The following is a 25,881-nucleotide window of genomic DNA, read 5'->3' as shown; positions in this document are numbered from 1 at the left end:
AACAAACTGCCAGAATACAGAAAGGTCATCCCAAACACAGCAATATAAACAAGATGAAAAGGCAGAGAAACACCCAGCAGATAAAGGAACAGGATAAATGCCCACCAAGTCAAACAAAAGAGGAAGAGATAGGGAATCTACCTGATGAAGAATTCCAAATAGTGATAGTGAAAATGATCGAAAATCTTGAAAACAAATTGGAATTACAGATAAATAGCCTAGAGACAAGGATTGAGATGATGCAAGAAAGGTTTAACAAGGACCTAGAAGAAATAAAAAAGAGTCAATATATAATGAATAATGCAATAAATGAGATAAAAACCACTCTGGAGGGAACCAACAGTAGAATAATGGAGGCAGAAGATAGGATAAGTGAAGTAGTAGATAATAGTAGATAAAGGAAACAGAGAGGAAAAAAGAAAAAAGAATTAAAAGAAATGAGGACAACCTCAGAGACCTCTGGGACAATGTCAAATGCCCAAACACTCAAATCATTGGAGTCCCAGAGGAAGACAAAAAGAAAGACCATGAGAAAATACTTAAGGAGATAATAGTTGAAAATTTCCCTAAAATGGGGAAGGAAATAATCACCCAAGTCCAAGAAACCCAGAGAGTCTCAAACAGGATAAACTCAAGGCAAAACACCCCAAGACACATATTAATCAAATTAACAAAGATCAAACACAAAGAACAAATATTAAAAGCGGCAAGGGAAAAACAACAAATAACACACAAGGGGATTATTATAAGGATAACAGCTGATATTTCAACAGAAACTCTTTAGGACAGAAGGGAAAGGCAGGACATAGATAAAGAGCTGAAAGAAAATAACCGATAGCCCAGATTACTGTACCCAGCAAGGATCTCATTCAAATATGAAGGAGAAATCAAAAACTTTACAGACAAGCAAAAGCTGAGAGAATTCAGCGCAACCAAACCAGCTCTCCAACAAATGCTAAAGGATCTTCTCTAGAAAGGAAACACAGAAAGGGTGTATAAACTCGAACCCAAAACAATAAAGTAAATGGCAATGGGATCATACATATCAATAATTACCTTAAATGTAAATGGGTTGAATGCCCCAACCAAAAGACAAAGACTGGCTAAATGGATACAAAAACAAGACCCCTATATATGTTGTCTACAAGAGACCCACTTCGAAACAAGGAACACATACAGACTAAAAGTGAAGGACTGGAAAAAGATATTCCATGCAAAAAGAGACCAAAAGAAAGCAGGAGTTGCAATACACATATCAGATAAAATAGACTTTAAAACAAAGGCTGTGAAAAGAGACAAAGAAGGACACTACATAATGATCAAAGGATCAATCCAAGAAGAAGATAGAACAATTATAAATATATATGCACCAAACATAGGAGCACCGCAGTGTGTAAGACAAATGCTAACAAGTATGAAAAGGGAAATTAATAATAACACAATAATAGTGGGAGACTTTCATACCCCACTCACACCTATGGATAGATCAACTAAACAGAAAACTAAGAAGAAAACACAAACTTTAAATGATACAATAGACCAGTTAGACCTAATTGATATCTATAGGACATTTCATCTCAAAACAATGAATTTCACCTTTCTCTCAAGCACACACGGAACCTTCTCCAGGATAGATCACATCCTGGGCCATAAATCTAGCCTTGGTAAATTAAAAAAAAAATTGAAATCATTCCAAGCATCTTTTCTGACGACAATGCAGTAAGATTAGATGCCAATTGCAGGAGAAAAACTATTAAAAATCCCAACATATGGTGGCTGAACAATACGCTGCTGAATAACGAACAAATCACAGAAGAAATAAAAAAAGAAATCAAAATAGGCATAGAAACGAATAAAAATGAAAATACAACCCAAAATCTACGGGACACTATAAGAGCAGTGATAAGGGGAAGGTTCATAGCAATACAGGCTTACCTCAAGAAATAAGAAAAAAGTCAAATAAATAACCTAACTCTACACCTAAAGCAACTAGAAAAGGAAGAAATGAAGAACCCCAGGATTAGTAGAAGGGAAGAAATCTTAAAAATTAGGGCAGAAATAAGTGCAAAAGAAACTAAAGAGACTGTAGCAAAAATCAACAAAGCCAAAAGCTGGCTCTTTGAGAAGATAAATGAAATTGACAAACCATTAGCCACACTCATCAAGAAACAAAGGGAGAAGAACCAAATCAACAAAATTAGAAATGAAAATGGAGAGATCACAACAGACAACACAGAAATACAAAGGATCATGAGACTATTATCAGCAAGTATATGCAAATAAAATGGACAATTTGGAAGAAATGGACAAATTCTTAGAAAACTACAACTTTCCAAAACTGAACCAGGAAGAAATAGAAGATCTTAACAGACCCATCATGGAAGCATGGAAATTGAAACTGTAATCAGAAGTATTCCAACAAACAAAAGCCCAGGACCAGATGGCTTCACAGCTGAATTCTACCAAAAATTTAGAGAAGAGTTAACACCTATCCTAATTCAAACTCTTCCAGAAAATTGCAGAGGAAGGTAAACTTCCAAACTCATTCTATGAGGCCACCATCACCCTAATACCAAAACCAGACAAAGATGCCACACAAAAAGCAAACTACAGGCCAATATCACTGATGAATATAGATGCAAAAATCCTTACCAAAATTCTAGCAAACAAAATCCAAAAGCATATTGAAAAGATCATATATCATGACCAAGTGGGCTTTGTCCCAGGGATGCAAGGATTCTTCAATATCCACAAAACAATCAATGTGAAACACCACATTAACAAATTGAAAAACACAAATCACATGATTATCTCAATAGATGCAGAGAAAGCCTTTGAAAAAATTCAACATCCATTTATAATAATAATTTTAAAAAAGCCTTCCAGAAAACAGGAATAGAAGGAACATAGTAAAAGTTATATATGACAAACCCTCAGCAAACATTATCCTCAATGGTGAAAAATTGAAAGCATTTCCCCTAAAGCCAGGAACAAGACAAGGGTGCCCACTCTCACCACTACTATTCAACATAGTTTTGGAAGTTTTGACTACAGCAATCAGAGCAGAAAAAGAAATAAAAGGCATCCAGATTGGAAAAGAAGAAGTATATCTCTCACTGTTTGCAGATGACATGATCCTCTGCATAGAAAACCCTGAAGACTCCACCAGAAAATTACTAGAGCTAATCAATGAATATAGTAAAGTTGCAGGATATAAAATCAGCACACAGAAATCCCTTGCATTCCTATACACTAACAATGAGAAAAGAGAAAGAGAAATTAAGGAAACAATACCATTCACCATTGCAGTGAAAAGAATAAAATACTTAGGAATATATCTACCTAAAGAAACAAAAGACCTATATATAGAAAACTATAAAACACTGGTGAAAGAAATCAAAGATGACACAAATAGATGGAGAAATACACTGTGTTCATGGATATGAAGAATCAATATAGTGAAAATGAGTATATTACCGAAAGCAATCTATAGATTCAATGCAATCCCTATCAAGCTACCAATGGTATTTTTCACAGAACTAGAACAAATAATTTCACAATTTGTATGGAAATGCAAAAAGCCTCGAATAGTCAAAGCAATATTGAGAAAGAAGAATGGAACTGGAGGAATCAACCTGCCTGACTTCAGACTCTACTACAAAGCCACAGTCATCAAGACAGTATGGTACTGGCACAAAGACAGAAATATAGATCAATGGAACAAAATAGAAAGCCCAGAGATAAATCCATGAACCTATGGACACCTTATCTTTGACAAAGGAGGCAAGAATATCCAATGGAAAAAAGACAACCTCTTTAACAAGTGGTGCTGGGAAAACTGGTCATCCACTTGTAAAAGAATGAAACTAGAACACTTTCTAACACCATACACAAAAATAAACTCAAAATGGATTAAAGATCTAAATGTAAGACCAGAAACTATTAAACTCCTAGAGGAAAACATAGGCAAAACACTCTCTGACATAAATCACAGCAGGATCTTCTATGACCCACCTCCCAGAATATTGGAAATAAAAGCAAAAATAAACAAATGGGTCCTAAATAAAATCAAGAGCTTCTACACAATGAAGGAAACTATAAGCAAGGTGAAAAGACAACCTTCAGAATGGGAGAAAATAATAGCAAACAAAGCAATGGACAAGGGATTAATCTCAAAAATATATAAGCAACTCCTGCAGCTCAATTCCAGAAAAATAAATGACCCAATCAAAAAGTGGGCCAAAGAACTAAACAGACATTTCTCCAAAGAAGACATACAGATGGCTAACAAACACATGAAAAGATGTTCAGCATCACACATTATCAGAGAAATGCAAATAAAAACCACAATGCGGTACCATGTCACACCAGTCAGAATGGCTGCTATAAAAATGTCTACAAGCAATAAATGCTTGAGAGGGTGTGGAGAAAAGGGAACCCTCTTATACTGTTGGTGGGAATGCAAACTAGTACAGCCACTATGGAGAACAGTGTGGAGATTCCTTAAAAAAACTGGAACCAGAACTTCCATATGACCCAGCAATCCCACTGCTGGGCATACACACCGAGGAAACCAGAATTGAAAGCGACATATGTACCCCAATGTTCATCGCGGCACTGTTTATCATAGCCAGGACATGGAAGCAACCTAGATGTCCATCAGCAGACGAATGGATAAGAAAGCAGTGGTACATATAGACCATGGAGTATTACTCAGCCATTAAACAGAATATATTTGAATCAGTTCTAATGAGGTGGATGAAACTGGAGCCCATTATACAGAGTGAAGTAAGCCAGAAAGAAAAACACCAGTACAGTATACTAACGCATATATATGGAATTTAGAAAGATGGTAATGATAACCCTGTATGTGAGACAGCAAAAGAGACACAGATGTTTTGAACAGTCTTTTGGACTCTGTGGGAGAGGATGAGAGAGGGATGATATGTGAGAATGTCATTGAAACATGTAAACTATCATATGTGAAATGGATTGCCAGTCCAGGTTCAATGCATAACACAGGGTGCTCAGGGCAGGTGCACTGGGGTGATCCAGAGGGATGGGATGGGGAGGGAGGTGGGAGGGGGCTTCAGGATGGGGAACACATGTACACCCATGGTAGATTCAAGTCAATGTATGGCAAAACCAATACAATATTGTAAATTTAAAAAAAATTAATTAATTAAAAAGTAAATAAATAAAATAAAAATGCAGCAGCAGCATTTGAGTACACATCCAGTACATTTAAATAACTAATAAAATATATAACAAAAAGGACTACATCAAAGAAAAAAGCCTTACTGAACAACAAATTAAATATTTAAGGCAACCTATAAAATGTGAGAAAATATTTGCAAACCATGCATCTTATAAAGGGTTAATAGCCAAACTATGTAGAGAACTCATACAACCCAGTAAAAGGAACAACAACCTGATTAAAAATGGTCAGAGGAACTGAATAGACATTTTCCCAAAAAAGACACTCAGATGGCCAACAAGTGCATATAAAAGTTCTCAATATTACCAGTTGTCAGGAAAATGCAGATCAAAATCACAAATTACATGTTATTGATAGGATGAAAGTGTTAGTTGCTCAGAAGTGTCTGGCTCTTTGTGACCCCCATGGACTGTAGATTGCCAGGATCATCTGTCCATGGAATTCTCCAGGCAAGAATAGTGGAGTGGGTTGCTATTCCCTTCTCCAGGGCCTTTTCCTGACCCAGGCTTCTAACATAGGTCTCCTGCATTGCAGGCAGACGTTTTACCATTTGAGCTAGTAGGGAAGCCATTGATAGAATGGCTACCACCAGAAAGTCAAGAGATAAGGGTTGTCTACGATGTGGAGAAAATGGAACACTTATGCACTGTTGGAGTGAATATAAACTGATACATATTCACAGTACCCAACATATGGAAACTAAGTGTCCATCAACTGTTTAATGGATAAAGAAATATATATATATATATATATATATATATATATATATATATACATACACATACATACATACACACAAAGGGAGTTGACCCTTGAACAACATGGGGATGAGGCACTGACCTTCCATACAGTCAATAAGTCCATGTATAACTTTACAGTTGGACCACCATATCTGCAGTTACATGTTCCAGGATCCAACCAAGCATGAGTCATGTAGTACTATAGCAAGTACTTATTGAAAAATAGTCACATATAAGTGGACCCATGAGTTCAAATCCATGTTGTTCAAATGTCAACTGTATATACATCCATAGATGCAATAGAATACTATTCAACCATGAGAGGAAGGAAATCCTTTCATTTGTCACAACATGAATGGATCTTGAGCACATTATGCTGAGTGAAATAAGACAAAGAGGCAAGACAAATACTACAGGATATAATATATATGTGGAATCTAAAACAACAACAACAACAAAAAAAGAAAAAGAAAAACTAACTTATAGAAAGTAGAAGGGTTGTTACCAGGGGCTAGGACAGGGAAATGACGAGATGTTGGTTAAAGAGAACAAACTCCCAGTTAGAAAATGAATCAAGCATGGGGATCTAATCCACAGCATTATGATTACAGTTAACATAATCATTACTGAAAGTTGCCAAGAAATTAGATTTTATGTTTTCTAAAGAAAGGGTAATTAAGAGACAGTGGAGGTGTTAAACAAGGCTATGTGGAGGTGGTAATCTGCATATATGAGTATATAAAATAGACATATTGTATACCATAAACTTACACAATATCAATTATATCTCAATAAAACTGGGAGAAAATATTTAATGCAGACCACACTCATTCAGGAAGTTGATTTTTTAAAAACTGGATATGTACGTGTAGTTACAGCTACAGTGTAGGAACAATGTATAGTTTAGCAGAAAACTATTCATTGTCTATAGTTTATCTTTTTGTGATTTTGGAGCTATTGTGCAACTTTCTAAATTTACAATAATAGATAGTGACGCAAAGTAATTCTTGTCTATAGACATATAAACTCTGTTCTTTCAGATTCAATGACTTGCCTCGTTAATTTTTTTTTTTTTGGCCTTCATTTGCACATTCACATCAACACTCTTTTACACTAAATAAATTTGAACTTTTCCATCCACGTTCTTTGAACTGCTTGGGACACCTTGTTACAACTGATTATTTCCTCATTAATGAAATAAATAGTATCTTTAATTTGTGTTCATTAAAAAAGATAAAGAAGACTGGTTAATAGGTATCTGAAAAGATGCTCAATGTCACTAATCATTAAGTTCTGTGCTGGCCTCAGCTTATCAATAACCAGTGCTGTGGTTGGACCAACCCTTGCATTCATATTTTGATTATGGCGGTTCTTCAAAAAATTAAAAGTAAAATTACTGTATTACCCAGAAATCCCACCTCTGAGTTTTTATCCAAAAGAACTGATTTGGGATCTCAGAGATATTTGCATTTCCTTGTTCACAATAGCCAAGATGTGGAAAGAACCTAAAGATCTTGCAATAATTACTGAATTTAAAAATGTGTAAATACAAACACTGAAATATTATTCAGCCATAAACATGAAAGAAATCTTGTCACATGCTGCAATATGAATGATCCATAAGCACATTTTGCTAAGTGAAAAAAGTAGATCACAAAAGGACCAGTGTTGTATGATTCCACTTACATGAAGTAGCCAAAGTAAGCCAGATTCATAGAAACAGAAAGTAGAATGCTGATTAGCAGGGCTTTGGGGAGAGGAAATGGAGAGTTCAATGAGTAGAGAGTATCAGCCATACAGGGATGACAGTCTAGAGGCCTGATGTACAAGAGCATGATTATAGTTAAGAATAGTATCATGTACACTTAACAGCATGTTAAGAGGCTAGATAACATATGTTTTTTGTTTGTGTGTTTGTGTTTTAGTACAAAAATTTCTAAATGTTGCAAAGAAATGGTAGGGCATGGAACAAAACGAGCATGTGTATTTAGCAACTCCTATCAGAGTCATTGTGATGAACATTATATGCCCGGTAGTGGGAGGTGAATAATTACCAGAAATTTGTATCAAAATCCAATAAAGATGAAGCAAATTTTATCAAACTGAAAATAGTGTCAAATTTCACTTGGAGAAGACAGGGTAAAAATGTATTGATTAGGTTGAAATCTAGTTCAATAAAACATTTAATATTAATAACTTGGTTTTTCTGTATTTTGCTGAATTATGATGTAGCATATATTTTTAAAATATAAATATAGTGAGTATTGAGTAACAAGACATAATTAATGCTGGTATTTTTAAATAGTGCTGCCTTAACAGAGAACTCATTATTAAGGAGAACTGCATGAAGATATTCCTAATGGACTGAAATCATAGATGGCAGAACTATAGGCCAGAACTGTAGGCCTGGGTCCTGGAAGTAAATTTCTCTGTGAGGCTGAACATATAAATTTAGTTCAATTAAGTGAATGCATATGACATTTATTTCATGCTCCATAAGGATATGAGGAGGTCATTCCCACCCTGTCCACTTAACAAGTATTCCCAGGTGAAATGCTCTGGAATAGACAATATATTTGTGAGATAAGAAAACCACTGTTCTCCCTTTCAGGAAATGACTCAAAACTATTTTTTAGTGATTTCTGATTTTATTAAAATAAAGCCCAGGAGAGACTATGGATAAATGACCTTTTATAACAACACAGTATGTGCAATCTTGGGAGCATACATACAATAAGCATAGATACACAAAAGCCCCCTTGGTTCTTTGCTTCACACCCTATTCCCTCCATCTGAGGCCTGACAACAACTATTCATGGCAAAGATATGGCCATTCCTATAATGTTTCCAAGGGCGTCACTGGAGAAGTGAGTAGTCTGTTAAGGTCAGAGTTAGAGTATAACATCACCCACCACTGGTTTTTCTCAACTCCTCCACAAAGCAACCAGCTTCCTCTTGAACTTGATCCCCAAGACTCCTCTTCCCCATCCCCAAATTCCACAGGGTCAGGAGGGAGAAATGCCAGGTCTCTTTCCATATCTTCCCATTGCTGAGAATGATTCCTACCAGGAGAGGAAACAGAAGCTAGGAGGGAGGCTGTGTCACACATGGCAGCCTTAGAGATGAAACGAGGTATGTTTGGGGGTTCTTCAAATTCCTCTCTTCCATCATCTCTACAGCCAGCCGTGGGTGAACCAATGCTGAACACACACACATGCACACCTACTAAGTCCTTCATTAGATCTTTCAGCCAAAGGCAAAATGCCTCTTCCAGAAAACTCCTCTCCCAGATCAATTAGGGCTTTTTTCACTGCTTCCTACCCACGCAAGACCTCAATGGGCTTCACACTGAAATATGAAGGGTGATAGACTTTTGAGAGCTGAAAATGGAGATGCATGAATAACAAAAGAAGTCAATATTCGATAACATATTGTGCCTGGTACAAAATGTATTATCATCCTAGATGGCAGAGTAGAAGGATGTGCGCTCATCTTCTCCTGTGAGAACTCCAAAATTACAACTCACTGATGAACAACCATTGACAGGAGAATGTTGGATCTCACCAAAAACAGATACCCCGCATCCAATGGCAAAGGAGAAGCCACAGCAAGATGGTAGGAGGGGCAAAATCACGTTTGGAATCAAACCCCATACCTGCCAGAGACGCTCAGAGGGCTCAAGCAAACCTTGTGTGTACCAGGACCCAAAGACGCCACAGAGACTGAGCCAGAACTGTGTTTGAGTGTCACCTGCAGAGGTATGGGTCAGCAGTGGCCTACTGCAGGAGCAGGGGCTCTGGATGCAGTAGACGTGGGTATGGCATAAGCCCTCTTGAAGGAGGTCGCCATTAACCCTACAATAGACCCACCAGAACTTACATAGGACTGGGGAAACAGACTCTTGGAGGGCACAAACAAAACCTTGTGCACACCAGGACCAAGGAGAAAGGAGCAGTGACCCCACAAGAGACAGACCCAACTTGCCTGTGAGTGTCCAGGAGTGTCGGGTGGAGGCATGAGTTGGTGGTGGCCAGCTACAGGGTTGGGGTCACTGAGGGCAGCAGTGGGTGCCAGGGACATTTTGAAGGAAGTGGCCGTTATCTTCATTACCTCCACCATAGTTTGGCCTCAGGTTGAACAACTGGGGGTAGGGGAACACAGCCCCACCCATCAACAGAAAATTGGATTAAAGATTTACTGAGCATGGTCCCGCCCATCAGAACAAGACCCAGTTTCCCCCTCAGTCAGTCTCTCTCATCAGGAAGATTCCATAAGCCTTTTATCCTTCTCCATCAGAGGGAAGGCAGAATGAAAAGCACAATCACAGAAAACTAATCAATCTGATTCCGTGGACCACAGCTTTGTCTAACTCAATGAAACTTTGAGCCATGCCATGGAGGGCCACCCAAGACAGATGTGACCAGGCGGAGAGTTCCGACAAAACGTGGTCCACTGGAGAAGGGAATGGCAAACCACTTCAGTATTCTTGCCTTGAGAACCCCATGAACAGTATGAAAGGGCAAAAAGATAGGACACTGAAACATGAACTCCCCAGGTCAGTAGGTGCCCAATATGCTACTGGAGATCAGTGAAGAAATAATCCCAGAAAGAATGAAGAGACAGAGCCAACGCAAAAACAATACCAAGTTGTGGATGTGCCTGGTGATAGAAGTAAAGTCTGATGCTGTAAAGACCAATACTGCATAGGAACCTAGAATGTTAGGTCCATGAATCATGGTAAATTGGAAGTGTCAAACAGGAGATGGCAAGAGTGAACACTAACATTTTAGGAATCAGTAAACTAAAATGTATTGGAATGGGTGAATTTAACTCAGATGACCAATATATCTACTACCATGGGGAAGAATCCCTTAGAAGAAATGGAGTAGCCATCATAGTCAACAAAAGAGCCCAAAATGCAGTATTTGGATGCAATCACAAAAACGAAAGAAAGACCTCTGTTCATTTCCAAGGCAAACCACCGAACATCACAGTAAACCAAGTCTATGCCTCAACCAGTAATGCTGAAAAACCTGAAGCTGAATGGTTCTTTGAAGACCTACACGACCTTCTAGAACTAACACCGAAAAAAGATATCCTTTTCATTATAGGTGACTGGAATGCAAAAGTAGGAAATCAAGAGATACCTGGAGTAACAAGCAAATTTGGCCTTGGAGTACAAAAAGAAGCAGGTCAAAGGCTAACAGAGCTTTGCCTAGAGAACGCACTGGTCATAGCAAACACCCTCTACCAACAACACAAGAGAAGACTCTACACATAGACATCACAAGATGGTCAATACCGAAATCAGATTGATTATCTCTTTGCAGCCAAAGATGGAGAGCTCTATACAATCAACAAAAACACCTGGGAGCTGATTGTGACTCAGACTATGAACACTTTATTGCCAAATTCAGACTTAAATTGAAAAAAGTAGGGAAAACCACTGAATGGAAAACAATTCAGATATGACCTAAATCAAATCTCTAATGATTATACATTGGAATGAGAAATAGATTCAAGGGATTAGATCCGATAGAGTTCCTGAAGAACTATGGATGGAGGTTCGTGACATTGTACAGGAGGCAGTGATCAAGACCATCCCCAAGAAAGAGAAATGCAAAAGGCAAAATGGTTGTCTGACGAGACCATACAAATAGCCTCCTATTTGTAATAGAAAAGGAAAGACTTGAAAGGCAAAGGAGAAAAGGAAAGATATAACCATATGAATGCAGATTTCCAAAGAATAGCAAGGAGAGATAAGACAGTCTTCCTCAGTGATCAATGCAAAGAAATAGAGGAAAGCATTAAAATGGGAAAGACTAGAGATCTTTTCAAGAAAATTAGAGATACGAAGGGAACATTTAATGCAAAGATGGGCACAATAAAAGACAGAAATGGTATGGACCAAGAAGAAGCAGAAGATATTAAGAAGAGGTGGCAAGAATACCCAGAAGAACTATACAAAAAAAAAATCTTCATAACTCAGATAACCATTAGGGTGTGATCACTCACCTACAGGCAAACATCATGGAATGCGAAGTCAAGGGGGCCTTAGGAAATATCACTACGAACAAAACTAGTGGAAGTGATGGAATTCCAGTTGAGCCATTTCAAATCTTAAATGATGATGTTGTGAAAGCACTGCACTTAATATGTCAGCAATTTTGGAAATCTCAGCAGTGGCCACAGGACTGGAAAAGTCAGTCTTCATTCCAATCCCAAAGGAAGGCAATGCCAAAGAATGCTCAAACTACCACACAAGTGCATTCATCTCACATGCTAGCAAAGCAATCCTCAAAATTCTCCAAGCCAGGCTTCAACAATACATGAACCAAGAATTTCCAGATGTTCAAGCTGGATTTAGAAAAGGCAGAGGAGCCAGAGATCAAATTGCTAACATCTGTTGGATCCTCGAGAAAGCAAGAGAGTTCCAGGAAAACATCTATTTCTGCTTTATTGACTATGCCAAAGCCTTTGACTGTGTGGATCACAATAAACTGTGGAAAATTCTGAAAGAGATGGGAATACCAGACCACCTGACCTGCCTCCTGGCAAATCTGTATGCAGGTCAAGAAGCAACAGTTAGAACTGGGCATGGAACAACAGACTGATTCCAAATCAGGAAAGGGGTACATCAAGGCTGTATACTGTCACCCTGGTTATTTAACCTATATGCAGCGTAAATCATGAGAAATGCTGGACTGAATGAAGCACAAGCTGGAATCAAGATTGCTGGGAAAAATATCAATAACCTCAGATATGCAGATGACACCAGCCTTATGGGAGAAAGTGAAGAAGAACGAAAGAGCCTCTTGGTATAAGTGAAAGAGGAGAGTGAAAAAGTTAGCTTAAAGCTCAATATTCAGAAAACTAAGGTCATGGCATGTGGTCGCATCACTTCGTGGATAGTAGATGGGGAAACAGTGGAAACAGTGACAGACTTTATTTTCTTCGGCTCCAAAATCACTGCAGATGGTGACTGCATTCATGAAATTAAAAGATGTTTACTCCTTGGGAGAAGAGTTATGACCAATGTAGACAGCATATTAAAAAGCACAGACATTACTTTACCCATAAAGGTCTGTCTAATCTAAGCTATGGTTTTTCCAGTAGTCGTGTATGGATGTGGGAGTTGGACTGTAAAGAAAGGTGAGCACCGAAGAATGGATACTTTTGATCTGCAATGTTGGAGAAGACTCTTGAGAATCCCTTGGACAGCACGGAGATCCAACCAGTCCATCCTAAAGGAAATCAGTCCTGAATATTCATTGGAAGGACTGATGCTGAAGCTGAAACTCCAATACTTTGGCCACCTAATGTAAAGAACTGACTCATTGCAAAAGACCCTGATGGTGGGAAAGATTGAAGGCTGAAGGAGAAGGGGGGATGAGGATGAGTTGGTTGGATGGCATCACCGACTCAATGGACCTGAGTTTGAGTAAACTCTGGGAGTTGGTGATGGACAGGGAAGCCTGGTGTGCTGTAGTCCAGGGAGTCTCAAAGAGTCAGACAAGACTGAGTGACTGAACTGAACTGATTATGCTTTTATTCTGCCACATATAGCTTTAATATTTCTAAATTTAATACAGAAATGTGATGATAACTGATATAATTACCACTTATGGGTGTTCTGTGATGCCAAGCAATGGCCCAAGTTACTGGTACACAGATTACAATTAATCCTCATTTAACAGCTTATTTGTGATCTCCAAAGAAGATTTAGCTTCTGAACAAGTGACCAAGTTTGATCACTCAAGAGCTTTTTTATAGCAGAGTTTTAAGTATGAAAAAGGACAGACAGCTTCTGACATAGACATCAGAAGGGGGACAGAAAGTGCCTCCCTTGTTAGTCTAGTTATATATTTTTTAATTGGTTATTACAATAAATCAAAAGAATGTCTCAAGGTTTAAAGATCTTACTAGACCCACTCCCACAATTTACACTTTATGAAGACAGGATTAGAACTAACAATAGAATGATCTTACCATATCCACTCCCATATATAGATTCTAAGATAACAGGATTAGTCAGAAGATTTTCAAGAAGGAGAAACTGTCCTCAGGCAGGATACATTGTTGTTATATAATCCTTAGTACAGAGTTTAAACTGAGTTGTTTGTTGTGTAATCATCAGTTCCAGGCTCAAAGAAGAAAAAAATAAAAACGTTTTATGTGACTAAGAGGAAGGAATGTAGAGGAAAAAAAAAAAAAAAAGATGTTTGTCCTTTCCTCCTCCTTGAGAATTCCAGACCCTTATCTCCTCTTCCAGAGCCCCAGGCTTCTTATCAACCTCCCTAGGAATTAGCTCTTTCAGCACCTTCAGCTGGTTTATTTGTCCTACTTATAAATAAGGAAACTAAGGTCAGGGAATTCCACTTCCCTTTCTAATGTTCTGTGGCTTCTACATAGAAGATTTGTACTTGAAATCTTAGTCAGCCTCTTATTCTTGAGCAATGAATATATCAATCCTCAGGGCCCACCTTTAAACCATCACCCAGCTGACTGCTTCAGAACCACCTGTAGGGTTCTTCCCACAGGAGAATATATTTGCTAGCCCTATGATGAATACTAGAATTCCATATTCTAAAAAAATAAATTCAGATAACTCTAATGCCCATCTTAGTTTGAGATGCACTGATGTCACTAACACAGAAAGGGAGGAAGCATCATAGAGGCAGCACCAGGACATGCAGCATCTCATGGAAGAACAATTCCTTCCATCCGACTGTATTCACAGGGTACAGATAGCAGCTTCCTGCAGAATCCAAATGAATGCTGCTGCCATCAGTAGGACCCTGATTGATGACTTCTTTCTTTCATTCATTCATCTTGGTCCTGCATGTAGAGCTATTTCCTTAACATTAATCATAACGTGCTTCTTCAGAAAACTTCTACTTTCATGGCCATCTGAACAAAACACACTGCTTGTATAGTAGGAGACTACTGCAAGGAAACCTCTAATCACAAAATACTTCACTTACCTTTAATCAAAAGTCATAGCAAATGCCTGTAAAACAAAGGAAGGAACACTCCCAGCTTTTGCCACTTTATTATTATGATTCTACCATATGTGAAAATATGTTAAATATTTCTCTAGTCACAAAACACATTATTTTGTTCCTCTATTTATCAAATATCAAAATTTACAAGGAGTAATTTGCTTCACACTGACTTGTTTTAACAGTGTGCTCATAAGTATATGCACTTATTTTTTAAATTGAGCTTAAATTACTTACCTTTTACACCACAGTGGAGAAGCATAAAGCCTACTTACATTGCATAAGGATTTGCCAATATTCTTAACATCTAACTGTAGGATGTTTCCAAGAATTGGGAGAGGTGTGGGGCTGGGCAGGAGCTTCCCTTTCCCAGAGCTCTGTTTCCAGAGTGAGAAGAGAAGCAGACAGGAAAGACAGAAAACTAGGACCACCGCCAGATCCACTGATGTCTTCTCTTCTTACTCAGATGACTGTGAGCCTGAAATCTAAAGCTTTTATAAGTTTTTATAAGCTACACAGTCCCTATGCATTCAACTAATGCCTTACTAAAATAAACAGACCAATCAATCACATCCACTTTGCAAACTATTCTGAGTAGACTTTGCCCCAATGATAAAAATTAAAAAAAAAACTGTCCTTTAGTCTTGCTTTCCCTCTGTCCAAAGATGACTCTGGAGATGATCATCTAAATGCACTAGTTTGGGATACAGATTTGATCATTTTTTTAAAAAGTGCTTCCACCGTGCAGCCAGAATTTAGAAGCACTAAAATAAATATTTCAGTGTCCAAACTGGTCAATGATCAATAGCAAGTTTATGACTTTGAAGACAATCTGTATATTCCTTGCCATATTTATTTATTTATCTCTATATTGTTTAAAAATTTTGTCAGAGTATAGTTGATTTACAATGTCATGTTCATTTCAATTATATAGCAAAGAGAATCAGTTACACACATATATATATTCACTCTTATAAAAAACTTTTTATTCTGTATTGGAGTATAGTGGATTAAAAACGTGATAGTTTCAGGTGAACATCAGAGTGACCCAGCCATACATATACATGTATTCATTCTTCCCCAGATGCCCCTCCCATTCAGGCTGCCACATATCATTGAGCAGGCTTCTCTCTGCTATACAGTAAAACATTTTTGGTTATTCATTTAAAATGTAGCAGTGCATACATGTCCATTCCCCAAATCCCTTACTATCCTTTCCTCCATCCTTCTCCCCAGGCAACCATAAGTTTGTTCTCTAGGTCTGTGAGTCTGTTTCAGTTATGTACATAAGTTCACTTGTACCATTTGTTTTTAGATTCTGCATATAAGGGATGTCATACACTATTTCTCCTTCTCTGTCTGACTTATTTCACTCTGTGTGACAATCTCTAGGTCCATCTTTATTGCTGCAAATGTCATTATTTCATTATTTTTCATGGCTGAGTAACATTCCATTGTAGGGCTTCCCTTGTGGCTCTGTAGAAAAGAATCTGCCTACAAAAATGCATGAGGATACCTCATCAGTGGATTGAAGAGACGTGGTGTTGTGTCCAGTACTTGGGGCACTGGAGCAGTAGTTGTGACAACTAGGAGCACGAATACAATGCCAGCACTTTGCCTGGGCAATGAGAGGATCTTTTGAATACCTGGCACTGTATAATCTTGAAGCAAATAGGCATGATAGCTGCCTTCATAAAGCTGCCAGCCTAACTGAGGAGGAAGAGAGAGAAGACAAACAGTTGAATTTCCAGGACCCCCTAGGCAAATAATCTAAGAAGGTAAAGGGAACCATTTTGTTCTTTTGCTGCATTAGAATCAGCAATTCTCCAGCAATCAAGCCCTGAGCCTCTGGAGTGGGAGCACTGACTCCAAGACCCTAGACTACCAGAGATTTAACCCTAGGGAGTATCAAATAGTGAGAACTCACACAAAGGAAACCACTTGAATACAAGACCCAGCATCACCCAACCACCAGTAACACCCTGTGCAGGATGCCTCATCTAAACAGTAAACAAAACAAAAATACAAACCCAATCATCAGCAGACAGGAGTACCAACTCATTCAGCCTTGCCCATCAGGAAAAACAAACAAAGAAAAACTCAGCACAAATCTCACCTTATACGAAACTTACACAAACCACTGTACCCAACTTAGGAGGGCAGAAACCAAAAGGAAGAAAGAATCCAATCTTGAAACCTAGGAAAAGGAGACCTCAAACACAATAACTTAAAAAAAAAAAAATGAAAAGTCAGAGAAATACTGCACAAATGAAGGAACAAACTAGAAACACAGAAGTCCAAATAAATGAAGTGGAAATGTGAAAATTACCTGGAAAAGAATTCAGAATAATTATAGTAAAGATGATCAAAAATCTTGAAAACAAAATGGAGAAAATGTAAGAATCAATTAACAAAGACATAGAAGAATTAAAGAATAAACAAACAGAGATGAACAACAAAATTACTAAAATTAAAAATACTCTAGAACGAATCAATAGCAGAATATTGGAAGCAGGAGAATGAATCAGTGAGCTGGAAGATAAAATGGTGGAAATAACATCTGAAGAGCAGAATAAAGTAAAAAGAATGAAAAGAACAGAGGATAGTCTCAGAGACCTCTGGGACAATATCAAACACATAAACATTCAAATTATAGGGGTCCCAAAAGAAGAAGAAGAAGAAGAAAGAAAGTGTATGAGAAAATTTTTGAAGAAATTATAGTTGAAAATGTCCCCAACATGAAAAGGGAAATCTTAAATCTAGTCCAAGAGGCAGGATAAACCCAAGGAGAAACACACCAAGACACATACCAATCAAACTAACAAAGACTAAACACAAAGGAAGAATATTAAAAGCAGCAAGTGAGAAGCAATAAGTAACACACAAGGGAAACCCCATATGCTTAACAGCTGATCTTTCAGTAGAAACCCTGCAGGCCAAAGGGAATGGCAGGATATATTTAAAGTATAGAAGGGGGGAAATCTACAACCAAGATTACAGTACCTGGCAAAAATCTCATTCAAAATTGATGGAGAAATAAAAAGCTTTTCAGACAAGAAAAAGTTAAGAGAATTCAGTACCACCAAGCCAGCTTTACAACAAATGTTAAAGGGACTTATATAGTCAAGAAATACAAGAGAAGAAAAAAGATCTACAACATCAACCACAAACAATTAAGAAAATGGCAATAGGAACATATATATCAATAATTACTTTAAATATAAATGGATTAAATGGTCCAATCAAAAGACACAGGCTGAATGGATACAAAAACAAGACCCATACATATACTGAAAGGTTGTTGCTGAACCACCCAAAGACACCGGGATTCTTGGCCTCTGGAGGAGAAGAATTCAATCCGGGGCCAGAGACGAGGCTGGATCGCTCAGAGCTTTTGTGTAATAAAGTTTTATTAAAGTATAAAGGAGATAGAGAAAGCTTCTGACATAGGCATCAGAAGGGGGCAGAAAGAGTACCCCCTTGCTAGTGTTAGCCATGGAGTTATATACTCTCTAATTAGTTATTACAGTGAATCAAAAGAATGTTTGGAGGTTGTAAAGACCTCACCAGACCTACTCCCATAACTTACACCTTAAGATAACAGGATTAGCGAGAAGGTTTTTTCCAGAGACTGTCCTCAAGCAGGATACATTACTGTTATATAATCCTAAGGAATGTAGAAGGACAAAAAAAGCTTGTCCTTTCTTCCTCCTTGAGAATTCCAGACCCCTCTCTCCTTGGGGACCCCTGAACTTCTTATCAATCTGCCTAGGAATTGACTCTCTCATATACTGTCTACAAGAAACCCACTTCAGACCTCAAGACACATATAGACTGAAAGTGAGAGAATGGAAAAATATATTCCATGCGAATGGGAAGCAAAAGAAAGCTGGAGTAGCAATCCTCATATCAGACAAAATAGACCTTCAAATAAAAAAGATTACCAGAGATAAAAAAAGACAGTACATAATGATCAAGGGATCGATCCAAGAGAAAGATGTAACAATTGTAAATATCTATGCACCCAACGTAGGAGCACGTCAATACATAAGACAAACACTAACAGACATAAAAGGAGAAATTGAAAGTAACACAATAATAGTAGGAGAATTTAACGCCCCATTCACACCAATGGACAGATCATCAAAACAGAAAATTAATAAGGAAACACAAGTCTTAAATGACATATAAGATGAGATGGATCTCATTGATATCTTCAGGATATTCCACCCAAATGGAGAAGAATACACCTTCTCAAGTGCACATGGAACATTCTTCAGGGTAGACCACATCTTGGGTCACAAATCTAACCTCAGTAAATTTAAGAAAATTGAAATCATATCAAGCATCTTCTCTGAGCACAACGTTATGAGACTAGATATCAATTACAAGAAGAAAACTGTAAGAAACACAAACACATGGAGATTAAACAACACGTTTCTAAATAACCAACAGGTTACTGAAGAAATCAAAAGGGAAAACAAAAAATTTCTAGAAAAAAATGACAAAGAAAACATGACAACTCAAAACCTATGGGATGCAGTAAAACCAGTTCTAAGAGGGAAGTTTATAGCAATACAATCCTACTTCAAGAAACAAGAAAAACACTGAATAGACAACCTAACTTTACACCTAAAACAACTGGAAAAAGAAGAACAAAACAATTCCAAAATTAGTAGAAGGAAAGAAGTCATAAAGATCCAAGCAGAAATAAGTGAAAAAGAAATGAAAGAAATAATAGTAAAGATGAATAAAACTAAAACCTGGTTCTTTGAGAAGATAAGCAAAATTGACAAGCTTTTAGCCAGACTCATCAAGAAAAAAAAAGAGAGAGAGAAGAATCAAATCAACAAAATTAGAAATGAAAAAGGAGAGGTTACAACAGACAATGCAGAAATACAAAGGATTATAAGAGACTGTTATGAACAACTATATGGCAATAAAATGGATAACCTGGAAGAAATGGAAAGATTCTTAGAAAAGTTTGATCTTCCAAGACTGAACCAGGAAGAAATAGAAATCATGAACAACCCAATTATAAGCACTGAAATTGACGCTGTGATCAAAAATCGCCCCAAAAACAAAACCCCAGGACCAGATGGCTTCACAGGAGAATTCTGTCAAACATTTAGAGAAGAGCTAATGCCTATCCTTCTAAAACTCTTTCAAAAAATTTAAGAGGAAGGAACATTTCCAACCTTATTCTATGAGGCCACTATCTCCTTGATACCAAAACCAGACAAAGAAAACAACAACAAAAAGAAAACTAGAGGCCAATATCACTGATGAATATAGACGCAAAAATCCTCAATAAAATTTGAGCAAACAGAATTCAGCAACACATCAAAAAGCTCATACACCATGATCAGGTTGAGTTTATTCCAGGGATGCAAGGATTTTTCGATATATGCAAATCAATCAATGTGATACATCATATTAGCAAATTGAAAGATCAAAACATTATGATCACCCAAATAGATGCATAAAAAGTCTTTGACAAAATTCAGCACCCATTTATGATTAAAACTCTTTAAAAAATGGGCATAGAAGGAAGGAAACTCAACATGATAAAGGCCATATATGATAAGCCTACAGCAAATATTAATGGTGAAAAACTAAAAGCATTCCCCCTAAGATCAGGAACAAGACAGGGGTGTCCACTTTCACCATTATTAATCAACATAGTTCTGGAAGTGCTAGCTACAGCAATCAGAGAAGAAAAAGAAATAAAAGGAATCCAGATCAGAAAAGAAGTAAAGCTCTCAGTGTATGTAGATGACATGATACTGTACATAGAAAACTCTAAAGATGGTATCAGAAAATTACCAGAGCTAATCAGTGAATTTAGCAAGGTTGCAGGATACAAAATCAATACACAGAAATCATTTGCATTTATATATACTAACAATGAAAAATCAGAAAGAGAAATTAAGGAAACAATCTCATTCACCATTGCAAAAAAAGGAATTAAATATCTAGGAATAAACTTACCTAAGGAGACAAAACTGTACCCAGGAAATTATAAGACACTAATGAAAGAAATCAAAGATGACATAAACAGATGGAGAGATAGTCCATGATCCTGGGTAGGAAGAATCAATATTGTGAAAATGGCTATAGTACCAAATGCAATCTATAGATTCAATGTGATCCCTATCAAATTCCTGATGGCATTTTTCACAGAACCAGAACAAAAAATTTCACAATTCATATGGAAACACAAAGGACCCCGAATAGTCAAAGCAGTTCTGAGAAAGAAGAATGGAACTGGAACAATCAACGTTCCTGACTTCAGATAATACTATAAAGCTACAGTCAACAAGACAGTATGGTACTGGCACAAAAACAGAAATATAGACCAATGGAACAAGATAGAAAGCCCAGAAATAAACCCATCCACCTATGGGTACCTTATTTTTGACAAAGGAGGCAAGAATATGCAATCAAGCAAAGACAGCCTCTTCAATAAATGGTGCTGGGAAAACTGGACAGTTACCTGTAAAAGAATCAAACTAAAATAATTCCTAACACCACACACAAAGATAAGCTCAAAATGGATTAAAGACCTAAATGTTAGACCAGAAACTATAAAGCTCTTAGAGAAAAACATAGGCAGAACACTCGATGACATAAATCAAAGCAAGAGATTCTCTATGACCCACCTCCTGGAGTAATGGAAATAAAAGCAAAAGTAAACAAGTGGGGCCTGATTAAACTTAAAAGTTTTTGCACAGCAAAGGAAACTATAAGCAAGGTGAAAAGACAATCCTCAGAATGGGAGAAAACAATAGCAAATGAAACAACTGACAAAGGATTAATTTCCAAAATACATAAGCAGCTCATACAACTCAATGCCAGAGAAAGAAACAACTCAATGCCAGAGAAAGAAACAACTCAATCAAAAAGTGGGAGAAAGGCCTAAACAGACATTTCACCAAAGAGGACATACAGATGGCTAACAAACACATGAAAATATGCTCAACATTGCTCATTATTAGAGAAATGCAAATCAAAACTACAAGATATCACCTAACACTGGTGAGAAGGGCCATCATCAAAATATCTACAAACAATAAATGCTGGAGAGGGTGTGGAGAAAAGCGAATGCTCTTGCACTGTTGGTAGGAATGTAAACTGATACAGCCACTGTGGAAGATGGTATGGAGATTCCTTAAAAAACTAGGAATAAAACCACCATATGACCCAGCAATCCCACTCCTAGGCAAATACTCTGAGGAATCCAAAATTGAAAAAGACACATTTATCCCATTGTTCATTGCAGCACTATTTACAATAGCTAGAACATGGAAGCAACCTCAATGTCCATTGACAGTTGAAAGGATAAAGAAGTTGTGGTATATATACACAATGGAATATTGCTCAGCAATAAAAAGAAACACATTTGAGTCAGTTCTGATGAGGTGGATGAACCTAGAACCTATTATACAGAGTGAAGTGACTCAGAAAGATAATCATAAATATCGTATTCTAACCCTTATATAAGAATCTAGAAAAATGGTACTGAAGAATTTATTTAAAAGGCAGCAATGGAGAAACAGATGTAGAGAATAGACTTATGGACTTGGGGAGAGGGGAGGAGAGGGTAAGATGTATGGAAAGAGTAACATGGAAACATCCATTACCACATGTAAAATAGATAGCCAACAGGAATTTACTGTATGGCTTAGGAAACTCAAACAGGGGCTCTGTATCAATCTGGAGGTGTGGGATGGAGCAGGAGATGGGAAGGTGGTTCAAAAGGGAGGGGATATATGTATACCTATGGCTGATTCATGTCTAAGTTTGAAAGAAAACAACAGAATTCTGTAAAGCAATTATCCTTCAATAAAAAAATAAATTTTTAAAAATGTAGGAGACTCAGCTTTGATCTCTGAGTCAGGAAGATCCCCTGGAGTAGGAAATGGCAACCCACTCTAGTATTCTTGCCTGAAAATCCCCATGGAAAGAGGAGTCCATGGGGTTGCAAAGAGTCAGACATGACTGAGCAACTAAATACCAACAGCAATTCTATTGTATATTCATGCCACATCTTTTTTATCCATTCCTCTGTCGAAGCACATTTAGGTGGCTTCCATACCTTGGCTGTTGTAAACAGTGTTGCAATGAACATTGGGGTGCATGAATCCTTTCAGGCCACATTTCTCTCCAATATATGCCTAGGAGTAGGATTGCAAGGTCATATGGTAGTTCCAGGAGTCAGTGATGGACAGGGAAGCTTGGCATGCTGCAGTCCATGGGGTTGCAAAAGCTGGACATGACTGAGTGACTGAACTGAACTGATGGTATTACTATTCTTAGCTTTTTAAAGGAACCTCCATTCTGTTCTCCATATTGTTTGTATCAATTTACATTCTGTTGTGTGTAGATTTTTTCAAGATGGCCATTCTACCGGTGTGAGGTAATACCTCATTGTAATTTTGATTTGTATTTCTTTTATAATGTGCAATCAGAGCATCTTTTCACGTGTTTGCCATCTGTATGTCTTCTTTGGAGAAATGTATGTTTAGGTCTTCCACCTATTTTTATTGGGTTGTTTGCTTTTTTTGATTCTCACCTGCATGAGCTGCTTGTATATATAGGAGATTAATCCTCTGTCAGTTGTTTCATTTGCAAATATTTTCTCTCATTCTGAGAGTTGTCTTTTCATCTTCTTTATGGTTTCCTTTTCTGTGCAAAGGCTTTCAAGTTTAATTAAGTCCCATTTGTTTTTTTGTTTTGTTTTATTTTTATTTTCAGTACTCTAGAATGTGAATCAAAGCAAAATTTCAGTACTCCAGAAACTGAATCAAAGAAAATTTACTGCAATTTATGTCAAAAAGTGTTCTTCCTATGTTTTCCTTTAAAATTTTATAGGAAAGTTTTAATGTAAGTTCAGGCCTTACATTTAGGTCTTTAATCCATTTTGAGTTTATTTTTGTGTATGGGATTAGGAAGTCTTCTAATTTCATTCTTTTATTTTTTATTTTTATTAGTTGGAGGCTAATTACTTTACAATATTGTAGTGGTTTTTTTTCATACATTGACATGAAGGCTAATTACTTTACAATATTGTAGTGGTTTTTGTCATACATTGACATGAAGGCTACTTACTTTACAATATTGTAGTGGTTTTTGTCATACATTGACATGAATCAGCCATGGATTTACATGTATTCCCCATCCCTACCCCCCCTCCCACCTGCCTCTCCATCCGATTCCTCTGGGTCTTCCTAGTGCACCCGGCCAAAGCACTTGTCTCATGCATCCAGCCTGGGCTGATGATCTGTTTCACCATAGATAATATACATGTTTCGATGCTGTTCTCTCGAAATATCCTACCCTCGCCTTTCCCCACAGAGTCCACAATTCTGTTCTGTACATCTATGTCTCTTTTTCTGTTTTGCATATAGGGTTATCGTTACCATCTTTCTAAATTCCATATACATGCATTAGTATACTGTATTGGTCTTTATCTTTCTGGCCTACTTCACTCTGTATAATGGGCTCCAGTTTCATTCATCTCATTAGAACTGATTCAAATGAATTCTTTTTAATGGCTGAGTAATATTCCATTGTATATATGTACCACAGTTTCCTTATCCATTCGTCTGCTGATGGGCATCTAGGTTGCTTCCATGTCCTGGCTATTATAAATAGTACTGCAATGAACATTGGGGTGCACGTGTCTCTTTCAGATCTGGTTTCCTCAGTGTGTATGCCCAGAAGTGGGACTGCTGGGTCATATGGCAGTTCTATTTCCAGTTTTTTAAGAAATCCCCACACTGTTTTCCATAGTGGCTGTACTAGTTTGCATTCCCACCAACAGTGCAAGAGGGTTCCCTTTTCTCCACACCCTCTCCAGGATTTATTGCTTGTAGACTTTTGGATAGCAGCCATCCTGACTGGTGTGTAATGGTGCCTCATTGTGGTTTTGATTTGCATTTCTCTGATAATGAGTGACGTTGAGCATCTTTTCATGTGTTTGTTAGCCATCTGTATGTCTTCTTTGGAGAAATGTCTGTTTCGTTCTTTGGCCCATTTTTTGATTGGGTCATTTATTTTTCTGGAATTGAGCTTCAGGAGTTGCTTGTATATTTTTGAGATTAATCCTTTGTCTGTTGCTTCGTTTGCTATTATTTTCTCCCAATCTGAGGGCTGTCTTTTCACTTTGCTTATAGTTTCCTTTGTTGTGCAAAAGCTTTTAAGTTTCATTAGGTCACATTTGTTTATTTTTGCTTTTATTTCCAATATTCTGGGAGGTGGATCATAGAGGATCCTGCTGTGATTTATGTCAGAGAGTGTTTTGCCTATGCTCTCCTCTAGGAGATTTATAGTTTCTGGTCTTACATTTAGATCTCTAATCCATTTTGAGTTTATTTTTGTGTATGGTGTTAGAGAGTGTTCTAGTTTCATTCTTTTACAAGTGGTTGACCAGTTTTCCAGCACCACTTGTTAAAGAGGTTGTCTTTTTTCCATTGTATATTCTTGCCTCCTTTGTCAAAGATAAGGTGTCCATAGGTTCATGGATTTATCTCTGGGCTTTCTATTTTGTTTCATTGATCTATATTTCTGTCTTTGTGCCAGTACCACACTGTCTTGATGACTGTGGCTTTGTAGTAGAGTCTGAAGTCAGGCAGATTGATTCCTCCAGTTCCATTCTTCTTTCTCAAGATTACTTTTCTATTCGAGGTTTTTTGTATTTCCATACAAATTGAGAAATTACTTGTTCTAGTTCTGTGAAAAATACCGTTGGTAGCTTGATAGGGATTGCATTGAATCTATAGACTGCTTTGGGTAGTATAGCCATTTTGACCATATTGATTCTTCCAGTCCATGAACACGGTGTATTTCTCCATCTGTTTGTGTCCTCTTTGATTTCTTTCATCAGTGTTTTATAGTTTTCTATGTATAGTTCTTTTGT

General features: G+C 37.4%; 1 pseudogene; it reads right to left on the bottom strand.

Annotated features, from left to right (window-relative positions):
* Positions 1-25,881, bottom strand: part of LOC133069888 (cytochrome P450 2C18-like) — a 66,515-nt pseudogene that overhangs the window by 35,388 nt on the left and 5,246 nt on the right.

This window comes from Dama dama, chromosome 15 (genome assembly GCF_033118175.1).
Source record: "Dama dama isolate Ldn47 chromosome 15, ASM3311817v1, whole genome shotgun sequence".
Lineage (NCBI taxonomy): Eukaryota > Metazoa > Chordata > Mammalia > Artiodactyla > Cervidae > Dama > Dama dama.
Note: the sequence above shows the minus strand (reverse complement) of the source record. Positions and strands in the feature narration are given on the sequence as shown.